This window comes from Scomber scombrus, chromosome 4 (genome assembly GCF_963691925.1).
Source record: "Scomber scombrus chromosome 4, fScoSco1.1, whole genome shotgun sequence".
Lineage (NCBI taxonomy): Eukaryota > Metazoa > Chordata > Actinopteri > Scombriformes > Scombridae > Scomber > Scomber scombrus.
In genome coordinates this window covers 21,742,145-21,767,775 of record NC_084973.1, presented here as the reverse complement: position 1 = coordinate 21,767,775, position 25,631 = coordinate 21,742,145, and the positions used below count along the sequence as shown (strand labels likewise).

The 25,631-nt window shown below is 42.1% G+C and overlaps 1 protein-coding gene across 1 annotated transcript in view; it reads right to left on the bottom strand.

Moving 5' to 3' along the window:
• sema6a (sema domain, transmembrane domain (TM), and cytoplasmic domain, (semaphorin) 6A) overlaps positions 1-25,314 on the bottom strand; it is a 101,824-nt gene extending 76,510 nt beyond the window's left edge. The window contains exon 1 of the mRNA XM_062417300.1: positions 24,922-25,314. The gene's annotated coding sequence lies outside the window, so the exon portion shown is untranslated. The remainder of the gene's footprint in view (positions 1-24,921) is intronic.
• Positions 25,315-25,631: the final 317 nt, after the last annotated feature.

The window sequence follows — 25,631 nt, the reverse complement described above, 5'->3', positions numbered from 1 at the left end:
CAACAACACAAGCTAATCCGAGCAATGTGCCTCAGAGGGTTTTAGCTCAGGGGAGGGACTTAGAAGAGAGCGAGGGACTTAAAGCAGTCATTGTCCCTCTAGGAGCAGATTAACTATTTTAAAAGCAAAGGTGACGTCTATTGCTGGCTCGCCATGCAGGCTGGCTGACAGTCTGAAACTCCAGCAAACTCTGCGTGACATGCTGTTTCTCTTTCTAATAATTTGTTGCCTCTGTCTTTTTTTTCTCCTACTCTACAGACCACTCTTCCCTGAGCAAATATGTCATTTGCTCAGTTTCTGTCTTTATCTTTCTCACCTCGCTTGCTTCCTCCCCTCATGTGCTCACTCTTTCTTTTCTTATAATCAAGTAGAAGACTGGCATAAGCTCACTGAGAGTCGCTCCTACAACAATCACAACCGTCTGCCCAGGGAGCGGAGCCAAGGCCATAATGAAACACTGTGAGCACAGGGAGGACTGCCGATTAAAAGTTATTATGCTGCTGTGATGGCACCATTGAGTGAATGGGAGTCTTGGGGGCCGAGGGGGCTCCATCGATGGGGAGCAGCACAAACGGGCAATGAGAGAGGGAGTATGCAAAAGGAGTAGCGGGGGGATGACACTACCAGAAAGAGGAGGGAGGAGAAACTAGGGCTTGAGGGAGAAGAGAGCTGGGTGTAAATATGGAGGCTTCATGTGATTGGGTGGGGGGTGAAGAGGGGTGAGGAGAGGAGGCACCACAAATAATCTACACAAGGGAGAAGTGAGATAAGTGCTAGACTAAAGGGGGAGGGGGAGAGAGTGATGATGGGTGAGGAAAGAGAGGGCACTACACATGGGATGCACTCATGTTTACTCAAAGGAAAACAAAGACAGACATGGCATGGAAATGCAAATAAATCCCCCATTGCCACAAAAGTGTTTTTATTAACTCTAAGAAACAACATTAAAGATGGAGGAAGCAAGGGAAAAGTAAGAAACACCACTCCAATCATTGCAAGTCTCTTGCCTTTTCTTTCTGAATATATGAGAATGTGTAAACAACATTGTGGCATGTGTGCTATAATAATTCGTTGTGGAATCATGCTTTCCTCTTTCCCCTCAAAGAGCAAACTTGTCCCCTTGTGTGATCTGCATAATGCATGAGCTCGCTGTATAGATTGTCAAGGGAAAAATTGGAAACGGCAGTAACAATCGAAAGCAAGCAAACTTTATGTATATGTGCATAATGTGTGTTCCTTATGAACAATTACATAAACCCTCCGGTACTGGTAGGAGTCCTCTTCCTTCACAGTATGAAGACATCCTACCTTAAGTGTTCACTGACAAGTAACATCTTGTTGATACACTCCAGCAATCCAGCACATAGGAATACTCTGGGAGCATGGCTACACACACATGCACACACACATACATACTCACATACATACTCACATACACATTGAATGCACAAGCTGCACATGAACACACAAGGCCTTTATGTGTCTGTATCTGTCTCTCTCTCTGCCTATCTCTCTTTTTCTTTTTCTTTTTCTTTCTCTCACTCAAACACACACACACACACACACACACACACACACACACACACACACACACACACACACACACACACAAACACACACACACACATACTATACCAATACCCACACAATCCAGCTCCGTCATAATTAGGCCATCATGATGAGGGCAACACAGAGTTAACAGACAGCCATTCATACAAGAGAGCCGTGGAGTCTCCTCTACTCTCTATGTGGCTCTAGCCCCAGTGTGTAAATGTGTGTGCTGTGTGTGCTGGGTGTGTGTGTGTGTGTGTGCTGTGTGTCTGTGTGTGTGTGTGTGTGTGTGTGTGTGTGTGTGTGTGTGTGTGTGTGTGTGTGTGTGTGTGTGTGTGTGTGTGTGTGTGTGTGTGTGTGTGTGTGGCTGCTAGGTAGGGTGGGCCCCAGTGGAGAGGCCTACATGGCATGACCTCAGCGAGAGACTTCCCTTCTCCAGACCCTGGCACACACGCACACACACACACACACACACACACACACACACACACACACACACACACACACACACACACACACACACATACACACAGTGTTCCCAGCGTTCCTGGCAGCACCAGTGTAACCAGGCTGCTCCTCCACGTCCACATCTCTTAGTTATTGTTCCTGCTGTGTCCCCCTTCATCTTTTCTGCTGCCATTTCTTGCATCCACATTTACTCCACAGGGAGCCTTAAGAGACCATCAGTACACACACTTTGTCCAGGCAGATCTGTTGAAAACATGTTTTAAGTTTCAGGATGCCTAGCTGGGCTAGTTGGACAAAATCTTCTTCTCTTCAATACCTAGAAACTGTTCAGTGTTTCGAGACAAGCAACACAAGTTGTGCCAGTTTCAGGCATTGTTTAAATCATTCATACTGTGTGTCTTGCTGGCCTGACAGTAGCAAGAGATTTCCAAGGATGTCAGTGTTGGTTAGTTGGATATATGGTCAGCTATGCGGTCAGCTCCAACCGCTCTTGGTCAAGTTAAGCAAGGAAAAGCAAGTCTTTTTGTCTTCCAGTAAAAACATTTTTCTTTCATCTATGTTCATTTTGTCATGAATACAATGTATTGTGTGTATTATCTCAGGAACATCTTCCCTTACATGTAGTATGAATCAGTGCCTTCAGTGTGCTAAAGGCACAATCAAAGATTTGCATACGGCAGGAGAAATACCATTCTGTACATCGCTGATGTATAATTCATCTGCAAAATAATATCTGAGGAAGCTAAATATTAGAACTTTGAAAACAAACTTACAGATTAAATTTGAATGAAGTGATTTCATATGCAATGAATAGGAAATGCTCTCTGGATAAATATCAGTGCTGAGTTTTAAAAGGATACAGATCATAGTTTAAGGACAAACTCTCTCATGTATATTTGATGAAAGAACACTTTTGTCATGAGAACAGATTAAAAAGGAGGAGTCCCTGTTCCAAAAAAACATACCAGATTTCAGATTTCAAACTCTCTGCACGACATCGATATAAAATTAGAACTGCATCAAGGTTTAATAAGGTGACTTTGCATGCTTTGAAATGAAAACTCCCCCAAGAATATACAATCAAGAGAGGTTTGTGCTCAAATGAGACGTTGGGTTGTCACGCCAACAAAATGAATGAATTATAGATGACCTGCATCAGTCCACCAAAACTCTATTTCTATTCCTCTCTCTCTTTCTATCTCTCTTTGTCTGTTAAAATGTGATGTGCTAAGAAACTCAAGAATGTGAAACTGTATCCCTCTCTGGGGGTTTCAGCCATTTTGTTGAATTTGCATCTTAACAACCTTTCTGAGTAATTGAAAAAGTGGTGTCAGAGCCCAGAGTCTTGATCTCTGATATGGTAATTACCTTCCATTTATGCCAGAGACTTTCAGGGAATCCTGAGATTCAGAGGCAGCAGCTGTCTTTGAGCAAAAAGCGTAATGACCTGCATATGTCTCCCTCTTCTTGGGAGCTATCAAAATGCATTTGGCTGGGCATTTTCATCTGTGGTTGACATCTCTGATTATAAGATCCAGTAAAGTTGTCTAATCTTCTAACAGCAGCAGGGGGAAGGAGGAAGGGGCTATAGGCGGAAGGATAGGGGCAAACCTTTCATGTGGTTTTACCCCACTCTAAAATGGGTTCCAGAAGCAAGTGTGCTGCAAACACACACCGTTTAAGTCTAAGCTTTTGATGACATGCTACTGGTTTGGTGTGGTGTGTGTGCTGGAAGTCTGTACGGTATATGAAGATTGTTCATCAACGAAACCCCCCACCAAACACACACACACACACACACACACACACACACACACACACACACACACACACACACACACACACACACACACACACACACACACACACAGACACACACTGTTTGTTAAAAAACAGTCAAGCTAGGAGGTAAGCTGAGCAAAAGTATAAGCCGAGAATAGAATAAGAACTTTAATAAAAAAAAAAGTGACTGAAGCACACAAAAGCATTTATACAAACTAAATATTTAGCCATACAGTATGTCATGGTACAAACAATTAACTGCAACAAGGCCTTTGAGATAAACTTCCCTCTAAAGATGCCATCTAAGACTTCCACAAAAGTCTTTACTGTCCAACATGAATAAGAGTTTGATCTTTGCAAACATACCTAAATACATGACAGCTGACATACATCAGCTGCCTGTAGGACTATTGTCGAAACCAAGTGGCTTTTATCATTCGATTCAGCATGGTCTTTCATCTATATCTATGGACGCCAAGGCTGTGAAACGTCAAAACAAATAGCTCGGTGGGGCTTCTTCAAGAAGAAAAGGCCTGACAGATGAATATGTTTGTCTTGGGTAATATAAACATCTTAGTTCAGTAACTGTGAGGGTGTAAATCATCTGTATGTTGGGTAGTATGCCTGCAGAGATGCAATCGCCTTATGTATTCAGTAGATATCTCCTTCTCTATTTTGTATAATATTCACAAAATGAGCAACAGTGTAATATCAGGTCAGCAGGCATGAAAAAAAAACATTTCTTGCAACATCTGTCATCTGCCAATATGCTTGACTGTGTGCAATCTTGACCTGCAGTGCTCCATATGAAGCATCCATCTCTCATCAACACAATCACTTGATTAGCTAAAGTCATTTGTCAACTATACTGCTCTCTTTGAGAGCAGGGCCCAACACTAATCATGGTCCAATGTGGTGGGAGAGAAACGGTGGAAGTGAGGACAGAATCGGAACGCGTTAAATGATCCATGACACAGTTGTAGCTCCCTTTCTATGATTTATCCTCTTCATGCCTTTAAGATAAACTATTAGTATAAGCTTCATTGGCTGCTTTTAACTGAATAAAATGCCCTGAATCTAGATTGAATATTGGTGAGGGTGAAGAGGCTAAAAGGCTCATAAAAACTGCTGTAAGAGAGATTATGAAATGAAGCTTTTACTTTACACAAAAAAAAGAACATCCTTCTTATTAAGAGTGATGCCCCCCCCCCTTCTTCCAGCCCTTATGTCCTGTGCAATGTCACCGGCTCCACTATCAGAAAAATGGCGCTAATTACATACAGGACATTATCCCTCGGTATACATGTAAGTCTTCCTTTAAGTCCCAATCAATACAGAGTTTGTTAAAGAGCCACTAATGTCCATGGCTCCATGCTTCGCAGACACTAACGACCTGGCTCTGGATCTAGCTACGACAGCTGAAGACACCCAGCACACACTGCAATCAATACTTTCTCATACTGGCTCTGTCTTTCTATTTCACCATCTGTCTTACTGTCTTTCTATCTCTCATACCTATCTTTCTCTCTCCTTTCACTTCTGTCATCAAAGCTTCTTATCTCTTCCTCCTGTGTTATCATAGATGCAATCTCGCTCTGTCTCTTTTACCACCCAAATACTTTCTATACCTCCCATCTTTCTATCTTTACCACTCATCCATTCCCTTCCTGTCTCAATTATTCTCTCTGTCCATCTCAATCTCTTTCTCTCGGTCTCTCTCTTTCTTTTTCTTCTTCCACCCATCTTTCCCCCCTCTCCGCTCCCTCTCTCTCTCGGCCCAGCCAACAGCTTCATTGTCCTTGGGTCGGGGCGAACAATGTCAGCCCACATGGGGCCCCAGTGCAGTCCCAGCCGAGAAGGCAGGGAGCACCAGAGAACACCCATAACTCAATGTTTCAACTGGGCTGTGGGATAAAGGGAAGCCTCACACATGGCTGACTATGTGGGTCAGTCTTGGATCATTTGTAGAGGAGGAGGCCAGCAACTGGCACCAGAGTCCCCCACTGAGTGTGTATATATGTGTGTATGTGTGTGAATGAATGAGTGAGTGAGTGAGTGAGTTTGTCGTATCCCCTTGCAACCCAGTGGCAAGGCCCCCCTCCAGTTCATCCCAGCCAACTATTCTATGGGAAACCTGCTCATCTCTCCGTCCCCACTGCTGCTTCCCTCCACCCCCATCCTCTACGCGACTGCGCCCCGATGCCTTTGTGAGCAACGGGGACAAAACAGGGGGCTCCTTGGGGCCACCAATTAGTCCTCCCCCATGGGGTGACATGGCCAATGAATAGAGGGACCCCCGAACCGTCCACGCATATAATCTCAGCCTGCCCTTTGGTAGACTGCACTGTCAGAGCCACACAGATTCAACCTTGTTTTCAGAAAGGTCTCGTTCATGATTTAAAGGCACAGCCCACTGGTCCAAAAAGAGTGAGCTTCCGGATGCCAGTGAGTCACTTTGTCAGGAGAATAGGATGGAACTTGTTCTTCTCAATGTGTGTTCATCCTGGAAGGCACACAAGGATGGCTTTAGGAGAAGGAGGGTGAGGTGGGGGGTTAAGAGAAGGTGAATTTTTCCCATCAATCACCAAGTGACATAAGCAACAATAGCAACTTGGAATCCATTACCAAAACAAACAAAGACATAGCAGGAGAGTCTGCAGCAGGAACCTCAGACGGGGGGACAGGCTATGTAAACTAAAGTGGTGATTGACTAGGCGCAGGGGGAACTTTTGAATAAGCAGTCACAATTGCTGGTGAACCAAAACACATGTCACAGTGACGAGATGTCTCAATAGTTGCATTATCACTTGAGTGAGCCCCTCCCCCACTGCTTATTGGCACCGGATTAGCTTTTGAGGGCTTTTGAAAGCCATCTGATTATATTCATTTCAATATGAGCGTTCACAAAAAAGGCAACATTTCTCTGTGCCTCTAGATTGGGTAAATGCCTTCATGAGTCAAAGCTAACCAAATTCATTACATCGCAAACTCAGACTCAACAAAGAATTACTTGGGCTACAACTTTCATCTATTCTACCATTCAAACATCACTCAAGTCTTCTCGTCTCTTGGAAAAACTGTTACATTGTATTGACTTTTTATAAAGATTAAGCAAGAAAGCTGCACACACAGTCTGGCACTAACCCTCCCTAAGAACACTAATACACATTAATACACAAATACACATATTCCAGGATTAAATGTGACATTTTCTCCTCTCACCTCTTCTGGACCAAGCATTGGCTGAGAGCTTAGAGAACATAACGAACAGAAGAGAGGAACAGAGAGAGAATGAGTCAGACAGAGAGGGAGAGAGAAGGGGGGGGGGAGAGAGAGATGAATGTGGGATATTTGTGGACGTGAGTTTTCTCCAGCTATCCTTTCTCCTGCTGCTAACCCTCCTCTCCAATGTCAATGAACTGTGTCCTGACAGGCCGACAAGCCAGAACAGGTGAAGTTTGCACAATGACCTCATATCTTTTAAAAAATTATAGGAAATAACCCAAAGTCAGACATTATAGCATCATTTATATATCATGTTATCAGATTCTGTGCCAAACCTTTCCTTAAACGTATGAAGTAATCCGTAATTTTACTGAGTATTTTCCACAGAAACACTGCGGAGGGTTATCTAATACAGAAAATGTGCGTAGTCGCTCTTCAGTTAAATGATCCACTCCAAAAAAATCATTATATTAAAAAAACTGATGAATACTCTCCCTCTGAACAGCAGCAATACAGAAAAACAGAAACAGAAAAATATCTACCCTCAAAGAGAGGCACATGGTTTCATCAGCTTCAGCAGTAGTGCTCAGCCAGGCTATTTAATGCTTGGCTGGAGAGTCGGGAAGCATTTTATCTTTGTTTCAGTTCACATACCTGAGGAATACTTTTCTATTCCCAAACACTGCAAAGGCCAAGGGTCTATAATTTATGGACTACAATTCAGAGCCTCTGTCAAGCAAACAGTAAGCAGGAACTTCTTTCAAGAGATTCAGAGTGTTGTGATGTAAAGCTGGTGCTGTGACTTAAAGCGTTTTCTAATGGTTTTCTTTTCACACTGATATTTCCTCACAGTATAGCTGGTATGCCATCAGAAGATGAAAATTTCTGGTTAGAGAGGCTTTGTGGGTTCTCACTGAGAGGAGGTGGGGGTGCAGGAGCACTGCGAGGCAATGGATCAATGACTCTGTGTTCCCACCGAGAGATATAGGAAGTACAGGGCAAGCAGCAGTCGGTGCCTTAAAATAGCTTCACCGATTGCAGCTTGGCTTTAACCCAAATAATGGGGAGTCTGACCAAGGTCTATGGATGTCTCTACATTTTTGATTAGATCGTGACCTCTGGGTAGACTGGAGACAGGAAAGAGATTTCATACTGAGGAGATAGAAAAATGGGACAGAGTTGACTGTCTGACTTGGCCTGTGTCTGTCTGTGGCCTTGCCAGTCTTATTTGGTGCTTTGGGTTTAAGGGAAAGATCAAGGTGTAACTGGTTTGTGTTAGTGTGTGTGTGTGTGTGTGTGTGTGTGTGTGTGTGTGTGTGTGTGTGTGTGTGTGTGTGTGTGTGTGTGTGTGTGTGTGTGTGTGTGTGTGTGTGTGTGTGTGTGTGTGTGTGTGTGTGTGTGTGGTGATTTTTAGTCCCCATCCATCATCACATCTGTCAGACTAGACCTGCCTAGTAATGGCTTCAGAGGAAAGGTTGACAGTCAACTCCAATTCATATACACACAAGCACACACACACACACACACACACACACACACAGTGGTGATGTGATGGTGGTAAAAACTTTTTTTGTTAGATTTATACAGGTGTGTTTCCCAGCATGAGACCAAACTAACAATCCTCAGTGGGAGAGGGGCTCACTCAAGTGATAATGCAACTATTGAGACATCTCGTCACTGTGACATGTGTTTTGGTTCACCAGCAATTGTGACTGCTTATTAAAAAAATTGGCAAGATAATGCATTATTTTATGCAAGGCATGAGTTAGCAGCCAGTGGTTTGCAGATTAAGATATAAGTCATGTGCAATGTGCTTCCTCAACAGATGACACACACGCACATACACATATAGACAGTGTGCCTGTCAACTTAACCCTATGTGTTCTTTAGAAAAAGACACAACTTGACATTAAATATGAAAGCTTAGACAAACAACGTATTATCAAGGTCTCCTCTTCCGAAGAGACGAATCCTGGTGCAGCTGAGCATGAGTACACATGAAGATAAGATTAAATTAGCTCAGTGGGTACATTATTAAGAAAAAACGACCCTGTAATGACTCTTTAATAAGAAAAGAATGTGCTAGAAAAATGTTTGTTCAAGTTACTAGGTTGGTTAGTTTTTCTAAACATGCGGCAGTACACAAGTCATTTGGAGACCAACACATACAGTATGTAAAAATCAATTATCCCAAGTCAGCAACATTTTCTGAAACCTTTTAAAAAATCTTCCCCAGCAGAGCCAAAACATGTCTGACTGTTGTCTTAATGTAGCTTAATGAGAAAAGACAAGACTCAGCTTTTCTCTGACCCAGAAAATAAAACAGCAAATCAGCATGCAATAAATAGCATAACCACAAATGGAGCCACAAATAAAAATGAAGTAAATAATTAGAATGATAATGATTCTGGACAAGTTGGCTCATTAGTAGAATGGACTGCAGAGGAATACATCTCATTGTGCAGTGCATTCACCAATAAGACTTTTTTCTGTGGACTAAACAGACAAACAGATTCAAGCGAAGAGCTGCCTCTGCCATAATGAAGCGTCCTCCCTTTTCCTCCGTCTCTATCAATTTCTCCTTTTCTGTTTTTTGCCCCCCACTGTTCTGTCTTTTCTCTTCCTTCCTCCTCTTCTCCGTCTCTCTGTTCTTTTCTGCACTAACCCTCCTCCTCCTCCCACCCTCCTTCTCCCTCCTCCGCTTGCCTTTCTCAGGGTCAGTTAAGCTACAGTAACTAAACAGCAGTGCACCCTTCACATTCCATCCAGTCCCCCTCAATGAGTGACTACAACTTTCACTAAAACAAACGGCCTTTGAAGAAAACCGCTTCAACAGCTATTACCATATGAACAACTCACTTCCTACTGCACAATGAACTACCTTGATAGACCTTCGCTGGCCTCGGGCTGCCCTTCGTAGAACTGTGTTATAAATGGAATATAAAGAAAGGTCTGTGTGCAGGTTGTCTACCCTGCTTCGCCTCTGCTGTGGCCTTGGCTGCTTGGCTTTCCCAGCGCTGCAATAATTACTTTATAGGGGGTCGACAGAGAAAGCGAAGATGCTCAGTTGCGCACACCTAAGTACACACGGGCTCGCAGCGGGATGGGCATAAGCACAGAGAATATACATGAAACAAAACTTTGATGTGCACACACTCGCACACATGTTCACGCCAAAACATGTGCACACTTTCAACTACAAGAGCACCCATACTGTGCACCTGAGAGGCCAACCTCCACCAAAGGCAGATTTACTGTATTTCTCTCTTCTCTTCCCCTCATTCACCTACTCCCCACAGACACACTCCAAATCTTACCATATGTCAACAGCTGAAATCTTTAAGAAGGAAGGGAACAAGGGAAAAATCCTCTAATGCACAGGAATTGACGCGTTTTTTACAACAGGTTTGCACAGAGTAAATAAAAAAAGAGCTAAGTAATTAGTTTGAGCTAATACAGAGACAAAGAGCAACAGCAACAGACAAAAAACCATAAAGACAATCAACAAGAATGGAATGAAGCTGAAATGCAAACGCAGCACAGCTTTAACTGTAATAACTGTTTATTACCTGTCACCTTAATTTATATTTTGGTGTTGTCTTACCTGGGTAAAATATCAGTTTGTGTACAAAACTACACAATAAATGTAAATAATATATCCTGTGGAGACAAAACAGGAACTCACAGCCTGCAGGCAAGTAGATCACCTTTTCTTGGCACCAGGTACTTTTCTCTGGTTCTCTATACGTTAAAGGCTGACAGAACAGAGTCATCTGCCACGTTCAAAAGAACTGCCGTATCGACTGAAACAGAGATGGGAAATATCAAATGATTGGTCGGGTACCCAACATGAGTTTGTTTGTCTTATCTATACATTTGATCTGTTTGGGGGAGGAAGTTTTGTTGAATGGCTCTTTGTGATCGACCACTATAGCTTACATCCTAAGCCTGCAGGGTGGGTGGGTGGAAATGCAGCCAGATAGGTTAGGATTGAACACTCAACAACACTCAGTAGAATCATGTTCTTTTCTGTTTGAACATGAAAAATATGATCTTGAGTGTGTTTTAAATGCAGGAAGCACAGAATACACCCTGTAAACAAATCTACCTACACTCACTCTGACATGTCTTTTCATCACACCACAAAGAGTGGAGAAATGTAACATTCAACACGCTGCCAAAATTCATAATAGAGGAAACGGTCACATTGTTAGCACCCATGAGTCTGTGTTCTTAGTTTGGCCACACTTTGATTTTGAAATTCACGAGCATATTGTAATTGAAAGAAATTGGAAAGAGCAGATGGTGTAACAAAGTGTTAAATTATGCAGCAATATTGTATCGTACCTTGTTTTACTACTCCCAGTTGAGTTGTGGGGAATGATGGTGCCAGAAACCATCAGCCAGAACAATTTACTGTTTGTGTTAAATCTGCAAGGTTTACCAATCTCACTGCGACAACAGCATTAGATTGATTCAATTTAAGATACCACCATTGCACTAGAGGTGGGCAATATGGATAAAACTGTCTATCGCAGCCGTCAGTGGTTATGTATTGTAATATTGAATTTATGCAATTAAATTTAGAAACTGTTTATATGATAAGTAAGCACTTTCTTTTTGGCTAAGCCAATAAAATTAAGTTTTTCATCACAACAATGGAAAAAATCCTGTGATTCTAATATTACCAACATCTAACATCAGAGATTCTGGAGAGAAAGTTACTTCAGTATAAATGGTGTAACAGAGTGTCTGATAGTTGACAAATTTCTGTCATGTCACAGTATACTTGAACAATATCTCCCACCTGTATATTACATTAGTGGTATAGGGTCCATAATAGGGCTGCAACTAATTACTTTCATTACAGATCAATTTCATCATTATCATTTTGTCTATGAAATGTCAGAGGTGAGTAAAAATGGCCACTATAATTATCTAGAGCTCAAAGTAACATATTTAAAGTGCTTTTTTTATAAGACCATAAGTCCAAAAGCCAAAGATACTCAGTTATGTATTATACATGACAAAGAAAAACATCACACCCTCAAAATTGAGAAGGAACTGACAAATGCTGCATTCTGGCTTGATAATAAAACTGATATGATTCATTGATTATGAAACAGAAATGCGATTAATCCATCAATAGTTTCAGCTCTAGTTCATATAGCTTGGCTAACCTCCTTTCATCATTAAATTGTGGTCTCCAGCAGGCATCTGATGCCGACCAAACAAAGAAAACTTGAGTCAGAGAATAAGGCTTCTCGCGGATCAGATCTTCATTTTACCATGAAGTCATCTGACTCCCAGCACATGTGAGAGCCACAGATACTTGATACACAGAGCCCAGCCCAAAACCCTGACAGTAGATACCAGAGAGGAGCACATACGTAACCCAGTCTATAGCATAGCACGTCTTCACCCTGAGGCAATGTATGCTTCTGTGTGGCTGTGGATGTATGTGTGACATTGAGAGGTTATATCTATGATATATCTTAGCTTGTGTGTACACATCTGCATGCATTTGTATCCTATGCATGGGATTGTGTGTGCATTCTTGGGCACATCATCTAGAATTTCCAGTTAACCATCACAGGGCCATAAAAGCCTGTCTAAAGCTTGTTATCTCTCACATGTGTTTGTTCATCAAACTCCACCATAAAAACCCTCAGACGTGGATACAGTTTCATCATCTGCCAGGTAATAAAATACACTATTTGTCTTCTCATACAAATGGCTGCGATACAGGTGCGCTTCTCTATCTGTCCATTTGAGAGATAGCTATCAGTTAAAAGGGTAACCAAAGCCTCTTCACTTGTCAGGTCGCCCCTTTTCTCTGCATTCAGCTCCTCATTACATCCCACTGTGAATAATATCTCCTTTTAGCTCTGTTTACTTGAGGCATATGGCAGACCTACTGTAGTCAGCAAGCTGTTCCTATGACTAACCTTCCCTCTATGGTTTTGCTACTGCACTCTTATAACCACATCAAATGATGATGACATTTAAACTCATTTGAACCATGAGCAAAACTCATGATAACAGCTGTTTTGCCTAAAAGAAGAAGGCAGTGGTCGTTCTTTATGAAAGAGGAAATACACACAGGGCAAAACCAGTATTAATGCTTCTATTGATTACAATCTCACCATCCGCTCGTACACCCACCTTAAATGTAACACAATGCATCCCAGGGAATGAATAACCATTGCTAATGGCTATAAAAAGCTCCTGAGAATCAGCTAACGTTCTTGCCACTAAAATCGATATCTCCCCCAACCACAATCTTTATTCAATCTCAATATAGTGGCACAAGGAATTAAGGATGAAAGGCGGGTGAGAAATTGCTCAGTCAGAACAGAATGGGAGACGTTGCTCATTTTGGGTTATCCTTAATTGACTGAGCTGCTGCCACTACATCCTAGTACCTGTCCAAAGTTTTCACACTCCAGTGCTATGTTTAGACTGATTCATCCATGCCCAGGCGCTTTGGATAAAAAGAGTGCCACTTTTAGTTCAGACTGACTCCAATCATTCGCAGAGGATTCCAAATAACAATCAATTCATTAAATGTATCTCCCCTGTGTACACCCTTTCCATTTAGTTGATGCTGTAGTCACAGTCTAGGCGGTATAGTAATTAGCCCAGTGTTACAAGCATGGAAATCATTGTGATGAAGGAATAACTATCTGACTGCTTCCAGGGTGGGACAGGCAATGAACACACTCAAATAGGAAGTCATGTCTTATTATGCAAGTCGTGGAAGTAAGAAATACAGCCTCCCCAGGTAATTGAGGCCATATAGGCTGCTTCTTACAGACAATCACCCTGAACAAGACTGAGATGCTAGTTTGAAGTGGAAATGAAAATAGCTGAAACCCCTGCAGTGGCATGCCCTCCAAATACAGCATACCTTATGGTGCAGAATAAAAAAACAATTCAAATATTAAAAATGGGGAACCATTAATGGGGAACAATATAGGTAAATGAATTGCCACAATGAAATTGTGAAATTGAAAGTGCTTGAAAGTGGTACTAAAATGGTCCCATAATATTAAAAAAAAAAAAAAAAAAAAAAGCTTTTCTCATTTTGTCTTGAGCCTACAAGCAAAACTCCAACACATACTGTTTCATGATATATTCAATATATTCTGCTAGAAGCATGTAAGAAGGCAGAATCCCAGTTATGTAATATATTTTATAGATTGTATTTCAAACCTGACATCTAATTGCTCAGCTGTGTCAGGTTTATTGGTTGCTTGCTTTATTGAGTTTACATGTTTATGTTTGTGCGTACATGCCAGGGCATTCAGGTGTGCATAAGAAGCACATGGACCTGTGTGTGTGTGTGTGTGTGTGTTCATACGTGCATCATTGGTAATGTACACTAATAATTCAATAGTGCGTGACCACATCCTCATTCCTCACAGTGTCGTAATGACATGAAATATAAGTAGCCTGTGCTATCTGTGACTGTTCATTTACCAAAGTCTGGGTCACCCACACTTACACAGTTTGACTAACACAAGAGCACGCACACACACACACACACACACACACACACACACACACACACACACACACACACACACACACACACACACACACTAAGTCCTTCACCTGTTAATGTGTGAAACAAATGACTGCTGCAGCGGCGCCAGTGAGACCACAACAGCATGTCCCATCTTATCGACTGGCTGCATGAAAACCTGTTTGTTCTAGATAGAGTCCGCAACAATCAACCAGTCTGCCTGAGGGAATTCGGCCGACCCTGGATGACTGTTCCTCACAGGGCTGAACAGACACGCAAATCCAGCGTAGCACAAGGGAGGGATGAGGATCAAAGTCAGGTACTGGGTGACAACAATAGGACTACACCACAGGATCGACTCAACACAAACTCCAAATCTTATCTAGGTCAGAGCTGCATCATCTCCAAAGACTCATCCCACTGCCTCTCTTTGTTGTCATGTGCGGTGATGTAACATACTGTAACTTTGCCGTGTAAACTCAACATGGAGACCAGGTATTAGAGCCATGTGTTTGCTTTCTGAAAACACTCAGACAACAGCAATAGTTGTTGCTTTATAATAACTGAAGTAGAAATAAAATATATTGCTCCACAACTTAGGAAGATTGTTTTTTTTAATGATATCTTCAAATGTAATTAAACATTAAATATAAGTTTATGAACAAGTGAAAAACATCAGTTAAAATTAGTTGTGCGGCGCGCAGGTGGTCGAGTGGCTGGAACACATGCCATATACTGTACGCAGCCGACCCCGGTTCGAATTCCGATCGGGGGTCCTTTGCTGCATGTCACACCCCCCTGTCTCTCCCATGTTTCCTGTCGGTCTACTGCTAAATAAAGGCGTCTATGCCAACAAAATCTTTAAAAAAAAATTTGTGCGAAGTTGTAAAAGAGAAATTCTTGGTTTATGAGATCCCAGAACACCATGTAAATGATTAACGGATGGTAAGTCTAGATAGCCTCACCTGCTGTCTTGTGTTCCTATCTAGTTACCAGGCTAGCTAGCATTACTAGATCTCATGCACCCACTGTTAGCTTACATTTACTCTACCACAAACACAGGAAAAGGAAAAAGAAACATAGGGAGGAAGAGATGCACTGAAGAATGGATGACTAATGAATTGGCCATCTTATGTTTTTTCTTCCTACCTGTCGAGCAGCTGAGAGCAGCAGCTCCAAGTTCTTTTGCAAACAAGATTCAATACCGAGTAAAAATGCATTCTATTAATCTCCTCCAAAAACAGGAATATTTCTGTGCGATGATGTCTGAGCAGTTTTGACTCATCAAACTCTCTTCAGAGGAGCCGGGCGCATCGCCATGCCTCTTCCCTCAGACTCCGAACCCAATTAAATAATCAAGGGTTCAATTGCTGGATAATACCACAATCAATAAACAGAGGATTTGTTGGTTATTTGGATGAAATTAAACCAATCCCACAAGAAACAAATACAGATAACTTATCAGTGAAACAGATGAGACAGTCCCAGATTAGTTGAGGATGGGAGCAGATCAAACGACTCAGCATTTCAGTATGCAGCTGCTGCGCTGCCCAATCAAAACAAACTACTCAGAGACCAAAATAGGCCTCATTGCAGAAACCTCAGTCTATACACACACCGAATTATGCAAGGGTGAATATGTATACACAAACAAGACACTAGCTGAAATACATGCACTCTCACACACCTTCACAAACCCAGAAGAAATCACCTCTTGAATAATCCAGTCAGCACACAAATAGAAACCTTCACAGGTTTAGAAAAGCAAAGAGGCTTTTTAACAAATAATAAACAAATAAAAAAGCCCCCCAGTAGACTGTGATGAATGAATCAAGCCAAGCATGCTGTGAACATTATCAGAGTGGAGGATGAATGAATACATTATCATGCAAGGCACAACTTCTCTTTTCCTGCCTCACAGCTTGTCTGTCTTCCTGTCTATCAACCTGCTTGCCTGATTACCTGCCCATATACAGAACACTTTTTGTCCTAAATAAAGAGGGATGGATGGAGGCGAGGTGAAATATTTTTTTCTTTTCACAAGAATTCAATTTGAAATGGAGATGTGTTGCATTTCTTCACTCTGTGTGCCTCAAAGCTTCACTGCCTGCCTCCCTTGCTAACTGTCTGGCCTCTTTCTATTACTCTCTCTGACAGGCTGTCTTCCTCGCTACCTGTCTGCTTAAATATCCCAGATACTTCACTGGCTCTGTACATTCCTCCTTGCCCCATAACCCCTAACTATCTGCTTGTACTGGATATCTTCATCACTATCTGTCTAATAGCCGTTTTCTCGGCCTGTCGCTCTCCCAAAAGGTTCCTTCCTAAACTCTTTCTCACATACAAGTAATCTGCAATAGCAAACAAATGAAGCCACCTGGATTACGTTCTTCACTTGTTCTTACTGCAAATGCAAAAGGTTCATATTATGTGAACATGCTCTCCTGGCAAGTGAATCATTATTAGGCTTCTTTTGGTAAATGTTTAGGCAACTTTGAAGACTTAGTTATGGTTAAGAAAGACATGACATGAAGCATGAGACAGAGGGACTTGTCTTTTTCCTTAACCAAAAATATTATCTTTTCCTAAGCTTAAACCTGCTATAATAGATACCTCTAAACAATGGACTCTGTAATACACTCGATTCAAATTCACTTTATCAACTTAAAATTTGATAAGTCAGTGTTGCATTTAGAACTTGTTTCTGCTGCCCCCAGGTGGCCAAAAAAACAGTTATTGCCAGTTTAAAATCCTGTGTTTTGTGTGTCCAGCTATTCACATAGCCTTCTGCAGGCAGTGTTTTCGCCAAAGCATATTTTGGCAAATCAAATTAGAGATATATAAAAGTATCCTGTAGGAGATGGGATTAACTGTCTACCTGCCTGCTAGTCTCCCAGTGTCAGCTCAGGCTGCTGTCACACCTTACGTTTAATCAGCCTAGCAGCCCGGGCTGCTGAGCAGTCTCCCTGTGTTGACTGAATTGTGTGCATGTATACGTGTGTGTGTGTGTGTGTGTGTGTGTGTGTGTGTGTGTGTGTGTGTGTGTGTGTGTGTGTGTGTGTGTGTGTGTGTGTGTGTGTGTATGTGTGTGTGTGTGTGTGCGTGTTTGTGTGATGTGAGTGGGCCTTTGTGAGGCCTCCACTCAGCAGAGTGATGATAAGTACTCCCAGCCCAGCGCTCCGCATGAGCTGATGGACAGACAGGCCAAGAACACTGGGGGCCTTGTGGTTGGGCATATGTGTATGTGTGTGTGTGTGTGTACTGTGGTGGAAGAGAGTGAGGGGGGAGATGGTGTGCCGAGGTGGCTGGGGATAGGAGCGTGTGTGTGTGTGTGTGTGTGTGTGTGTGTGTGTGTGTGTGTGTGTGTGTGTGTGTGTGTGTGTGTGTGTGTGTGTGTGTGTGTTCCTTTTTTCAGCAGCTCCACGCCACCAGACCATACCACATGGCTGCAATTTGTTCATTAACTATGTAATAAATGTACACACACACACAGAGGTAATATTGTTCCGAGTTCTGCCTGATTGGATTCTGAAATAGAGGACCCCCGGGGGAATCACTTGTAGTCTGCCAGCCACCGTGACTAGGAGAGGACTGATTTCTAAACAAGGTTTGAAGGGAACTCTGAAGAACACATGTATTCAGTATTTTTATATTTGCTTTAAGGGTCACTGTGAATATAAACCAAAATAATGTTAGTTGTATAAGGTTCCAGATATTAGCAAGAAATACCCAGAGCTTGAATGTATCTAAATTGTTTTGATTGCCTTCAAGTGGCTAAATGTAAAAGCATTTCCTTATTACGTCTTCTGTTTGTATGTCAGAAAAACTGCAGGTCATTGTAAAGATTTACCAGTCACCTGGAAATAATTTATATTCACCCAGGGCCAATTACAAGTAATCTGTCATCATCATCAGGATGTCAGATGAGCTAGGGATGGTTGTTACAAATGACCTGCTGTCTAGGATATCAGTCATTGCTTGCTTTATCTGAGTAGGTCGTGCCAGTTTTAGGCCCAACTCGTATGTTTGCATCACAGGATAAAAATCAATATTAGATTATGTGAAACTATATCCATGCTGACAGATAATTTGAACAGAAATGTTGCTATGGAGGAAATCAAGAAGCATGGATAATAAACTAAATCTGTCTAGCCTCGTTTGGCCCACGTGTGGAAACCAACAGTGGCTTTGGAAGAAGAAGCAGCTTGTTCCACATTCAGCGAGGCTTATAGCCTCTGGGAGAGTATGACTGCTGCTCTGCCATGAGCATACAGATCACCTTACACACTGGCTTCCTTCTGCTTTGATGGCTGATGCACACACACACACACACACACACACACTGCTTTCCACAGATACTCAGGAGCATTAAAACGCCAGATTTGCACTCACAGACACACATACACATACACTTTTACCCCATCCCCCACCTGGATTAATTCACCTGCTGCACCTGAGAATGCGACCACTATGATGTCACCTGCCATCCCATCACTTCAAAGGCACAAAAGTACCTCGGTGCCATCATCACAAAGAGCAAACGCACCCTCTCACTTCTTACTTTGTCCTTCTGTCCCCTGACTGTAATTCCCCGTTAGAAAGTCCATACATGGTGAAGGGAGAATTATACAGTGTACTCTACAATCAGGTATTCTTGGGTTTCTGCCCATTGGCACTGTGCACCACTGCAACAATGACAAGCTTTCTTTATTCCCTCTTCACTCTTAGTGACTTGAAAGAAATTGCCCTGGTCCACAAAAATGTGTGCATGTATGAGTGAGTTTATGTGTAATTGTCTTCACACATTTGAGTGAAAGGTGGTTGTGTGTGCTGAGAACCTCATGATTACAGTGCTGCCAGTTGTTTTTTCTCTGAAAGCTCCCATCGGAAATGCTCATAAGCAGGGTATGATGTGATCAGACAAGGCGATAATACAACCACCACGTTAGTGCATGGTTAGCCATTAAAAGACCCAAATGAGATTATGAGGTCATATGGGATGTACTTTACAAAGCCTACAGCCAAAACAAGAGCAGCTTTCCTGAAAGTAACAGCACATGTTAAGTACTCCTTCTGCACAGAGGAGGCAAAATCTAAATGTAAAGGAGAGAAAAACAGGACTGGAAAAGGAAGAACAAGAGACAGACAGATAAATACAGAGAGATGAAGGCTGATAGCAAGAGGTACTTCTTGCCTTGGAAATTTCCATAGAGGATGATTTCCGTAGTAATCCATCATTGAATAACATATGAATTCAGCATGATTTACCATCAAAACATCCAACTGAGCATGAAACAGGAGGCCCTGGCCCATCTTCCATCTCAGCTCACTGGAAACGTTTTCCATTGTAAAGCAAGGTGAAATAACAGACGTTCAATGTACTGTAACACACTGGTGATGCACCAGTCCCATGAGCACACTATTCACAAGATGATGCCTACTGTGAAAATATTCCTCTACTCTCTTTAGGAAGGAAAATGCAGAGAGACAGACAGAGTATATATACATGTGTGTGTGTGAGAGAGATTGAAAAGATGCACGCACAGAAGGAGATAAAGGGTTCACTGCTGAGATAAAAATGGAATCCATTTTGGTTCTTGAAGCACACTCATCCACGGTGTGAGGACCTGCTCGGCGTGTTAGCCTGCCATTGCTCTTTCAATCACTTCCCCTTTTTCCTACTCTGCTCCATTTCAATTGTTCCGCCTTCCCCTCACTCCAGTGTTTATACAAATTCTTCCTTTCCTCTATAGTCACACCTCTTCCCCTTTAATTTTTTTCCCTTTCCTCCTCTCTCCTCCTCTTCCCCTCACTTCTCCTCTCTCTAGGCAGCCAGGCACCCCAACACTGTCTCAGGTCCTGAAACTATGGCAACGGAATGAGAGAGCAAGCGCTCTCTATGATTAATAGATGAGAGATGCAGTGCCAATCGCTGGGGCCTGGGGAGGAGGGACAGATGCACTTGAACAACGCCACACAAACATGCAGAGAGAGTACACACAGTGAGTACACACTTAAACCCCCCCTCGACCATTAGCCACCCTCAGTGCTTCGTGGTAGTATACACACAGAACATGTGAAAGGGTCTGACATACACACCACACACGCAGAAAGGTACATAGACACAGTACGTTAAAGGCCGATCCCCCAGAGTTAGAAGCAAACGAAGAGGTGGCAGAGTTTTCCTGATGGTTAACATCTACATGACAGGCACCTCCTTATTGGCTGCCAACAAGCAAACTGACCACAGTAACAACCACAGAGCAAGACGGACCTAATGAGTCTTAACAGACTGCTGTCTCCATGACTCACAGCTGATTGCTCTCACCTGTAAGAGGACAGTGGCAGGACTGGAACTAGGACATCATATTCTTGCACTATGTATCATTCACGGTATACAACATGTGATCTGTAGTACAAGACTTGGCTCTTTTCAAGGCCGGCCATTCATCCCTCTCCCAGACAATCACACAAAGCCCTGATGCGTTTGGATTATCCCTGCAAATGCCTTTCCTTTCCATTCCATTTAAGTAATGATGGACAATCAAACTCAGCTGTGACAAAGGTATTACAGAATGTTAATGCAACATGTACTAAGTATTTAAAATAAAAAATTTCCATGAAGAGAAACCTGATGTTTTAAGCCGATTGCAAATGTGGATGCATTTTCATTTGGCAACTGTATGGAAAAGTTTGGTTCATCAACTGTCTTCTCCTAGATGGCCTGGCTATCACTTTCTAATTCACTTAATTTCTAACAACAAAGCCTTGCCAAGGACCAACAGCCAAAACACCAACAGACACTCAGCCAATTCTGCCACTGGCAAACGGCGCCCAGCCCAAAATAAGCCTTTTGCTTGGTCCTTCATGCCTCTGGCTTTCTTGGCATACACAACACGCTCAATCAATTATGCTAATGTAACGAGTATGAAGAGTGGTTAATACATGGACGGTTAATTTAATGGATGCACTGTAGAGTCATTTATAGGCTGCCGGAAGGGTTAAGGCTAAGTAGGAGAAAGCAGCCAGTTAGAACAACATAATGAAACTTGGAAAATAGAAAGTTATGCATGCATATGTGTGTAAATTCATATGTGTGTATGTGAAAGACATGGAACAACATGGTGAAGCAAGTGATTAGCGAGTGATTACATTTTCAATGAGCCAGGCTACATGTGAATAGAGCACACTGGACCATCCTGCACGGTGAGGTACATTAGGGTCCCTATAGTACACTGGACATCATTTATCATGTCCTATAAAGAGTAGGCGATGTGTTCAATTTAACAAGGAAAGATGGGGTGTGATGAGTAAATAAAGTGCTGGCTCTCCACAAGATCAAATATATAAACAGGGATGATACCTGGAAATTTAGACACATGTCCTCCATCTCATTCTATCCTGTATAATATCATTCTGTATGTTTTCTTAGATAAAATAATGAGTTTGACCTCTTAGGGTCAGGGAAATCATGACCAAAAAAATGAGAGATGTAGCAGCAGAAGGTTAAATAGAAAAACATTTATACAGAGGGGAGGGGGTGGTTGTATAATTTGTTACAGCAGGTTAGAATACTTTCCTTTTTCTTTTTATACCTCTTGAGTCACAACAGACACCCACTCAATCTGAATCTACTGAAAAGAAACTCAAGTGCAACTAAAATCAGCAAATGTGCCATGTAACACCTGTGATGGACAGTTCCATTAAAATAAACAAGCTTCTCTGATTATGCTGACCTGTATTTCTACAGCAAAATGTGCTAAAACACATACGCAATCGGATGATTATCCTTTTTTTTTCTAAACTCCTATTATAGCGGGTTTGTCATTCAGCGTTAAGGCGGCATAATTGAAGCAGCGGCAATTTAAAAAGATGTGGAATCTGGAAAATGGGTTAAGCATCAATAAATCACATCCAGATGAGTGAGAGGGGTTTGATGCTTTCTCGCACTCTAATTCTTTCCAAAAAAAAAACACCAGCCCACACACCGAGTACGATCATCAATAAAACATAGCTTTTATAAATAATGCATAAATACATACACTATTGAATGCTTGGTATTGACACTAACTGAATGAGGACCAATGGTTAACAGCAGCTGACCAGCCTTGTTTATAAAAGAAGGCCAATTCATTTGAGCAGGAGCAAAGCCATTTATCAATTATTCAGACCTACTGTATTCAGGCAGCATCTGCATCTGTCCTCAACTGGTAAAGGTAAATAACAAACTCTCTTCCCTCTCTTTTTCTGTCTCTCTCTTACTCTCCGTCATACACACATGCACACACATACAGTGTGACAAATTCACATCAGTCACACACAATGCCATCCCCATTGCTATTGTTAGGGGATCGGAGGATCAAACGCTCCACGGAGCATTGCTCCAAATACAAGCAGCAACTCTGGTCGCCCTGCTCTATTCTGCCGCTCCGGGAAGAGAACAGGCAGGCTGCTGTCACAAAGGTAATCATGCTGTAATTCATGTCTCAGCAACACAACATGTCAATGTATAAAGTGTTAATATCAGGATTAACACTGGGTTTGTGGTGTTGTAGCCTTTATAAAACAGTGTGGTGGGATTTAACAGCCCGTACAACATCTCAAAAAATGCCTCCAGGACATTTGAATGCCTTGAGGCAAGTGTTGTAGGAGGTGTGGTGGTAAAATGTTAAAGCTATTTCATATTCAAGATCTGTATTACATCCCAAACACAGTATGTATGCTGTGTGCAAATAACATAGGGTCACAGATGAAAAAAACATACAATAGGCACAAGTACAGAATATTTCCAGTGATTTAAGGGGAAAAACAGATGAAACACAACACCCTTTCATCTCAGAGTTGGCATGAAATCCTTTTTTTTGTTGCAAAGGCTGATATTATGTTTGCAAAACACCATGTGCTGCTGCTGAAAATCAGCTGACAAGAGGCACATTTTGCTATGGCCTTTCAATACTCCTTGGATTCACCCATTTGTATCATCACCCTTGCATGCTTCATAATCTATAACCCACATTTACAGTTGTCCAATCCTTTTTTTCAGCTACTACGAGTGCATATGGGGGGTGGGTCTGTCGTACTGGGAGAGGAGAGGAGAGGAGAGGAGAGGAGAGGAGAGGAGAGGAGAGGAGAGGAGAGGAGAGGAGAAGAGAGGAGAGGAGGGGAGAGGAAAACCAGTGGGAGTGACTGGGTGTTGGCAGTAAGGCTGCTGGATGTGGTTTGTGAGGCCTGTATCTCCTCTCCCAGCTTGTTAAAGAAACAATGTGCAGCAGCACTTCATTTAATGGCAAATCCACTCCTGAGACCGGTGTAATTTTGTCTACTAGTCAGAGTTACACATATTTGATTGATCTTTTGGGCCAGAGCAATAGTGCCCACTCAGACCCTAGCAAGTATATGTGTGTGAAACGGAGAAACAGAGAGAAACTCACAGCCAGCAGAGTAATTCACCTACAGTATGAACAATAAAAAGAACAGTATCTCCATGTAAAATGTCCATTTAATCCACATCAATTCCCTATGATTTAGATTAGGCTTTAATAGATAGAATTTAATTTTTTTTAAAAGGTTATGAACACAGCCTGTCTGCCTCATTTGTCAACATATAAATTACTGCTCTAATTCTGTATTTTCAACTGAATTTTCAAATGAATAAAAATTGCTAATGAAAATCCCATCATGCTCTGTAATAATGGAGCAAGCACTACACTATTGGTGCGTTTTTATAAGAAATCATGCATGAATATGTTATTAGGCGCATAAAATGAGTGCAGTTTCTCAATTTTATTGTAGATCTACAGCTGGTAGTTTAGTGGCTGTAGTTTCCAATCATCTATTGAGAGTGACTGAGGTTTTTTTTTTTTTTTTTAAACATCGCTGGACGGAGGACTTCTTGGACAACAGTCGGTCTGAGTCCTGTAAGTTCCCACACACAGCACATTTTCATATAGTCTATGCTACCTGGTATGATAGTCTACTGATAATGTTTGGCTTGAATTTATGCAATATGCAATAGGCCTAGGTCCTCTGAGACTGACATTTATTTATTCCATATGGGTAGTAAACAGCCTAAGAGGGATTACGCACGGAATTGTAGTCTCTTTAAATTGGCAGAAATATTATTCTTGTGGGAAAGCATCGTGCTTATCATTTGAATTCAAAACGGGTACTTTGTGATTTGCAATAACTTTCTAATTACTTTATAAATACGTGTAATCACCCGAAGTTGATAAAGTAACCCTGTGAGGGCTTGTGCACTTGTCGCCCGGCAGCCTGCTCTTGTACAGAAAACAAGCCTCCGGGGCTGGAGACAGACTGGTACAGGCTAAAGGCGCACTTAAAGTTTGACATAAACAAATAAATCTTACCTTCAGCTCATGAATGGATATGCCTCGGAGTTGTTATACGGCTCTGTCTATTAGTAATCCATGAGATATGGTTCTCAAAGCAGTTCAGACGGTGCCCGTTTCAAAACAACAATACGAGCGCTACTTTTCTCTTGCGCTTCTTTTTGTTACATGCCGCGCTCGAAATCACACCTCTTCAAATCGGAATATCCATCGGAAATCCACACTAGAGAGAGAAAAAACGACGTTTCTGCTTTTAAACTCCCCTCAGGTAAGCTGAACGGACGGAAGCAACCGGGTGTCCCAGAACTAGTAGCTACGGAGCTGAATGCAGTCCCTTCCACAAAAGCCGACGGTCATCCTATTTGGAGATGAAGCTTCTTACCAGACTGGAGCGCAGCGCAGCGAGCCCAGCTGTCACCCACCCGCTACACACACACACTCTCTCTCACACATACATAGGGAGGAGCTACGTCTCCAGAACGGGAGCTATTGTGTCAATGGGTGCCAGTTATGGACAACTGTATTTCTATTTTTACGCAGCGGCATTTCATAAAAATGCGCGTTGGAGAAGGAGAAAGCCTGTGGGCTATTAATAGTTTCTACACTGAAAAAAAGGAAAATAAATGTTAAGATGTGGGGCTGGAAATTCAGTTTAACTGGCATTATGGAGCCATGCAGGTTGGTAGGCTGGCTCTCTGTCATGCAACTGTCACTGGTCATTTTGAAGA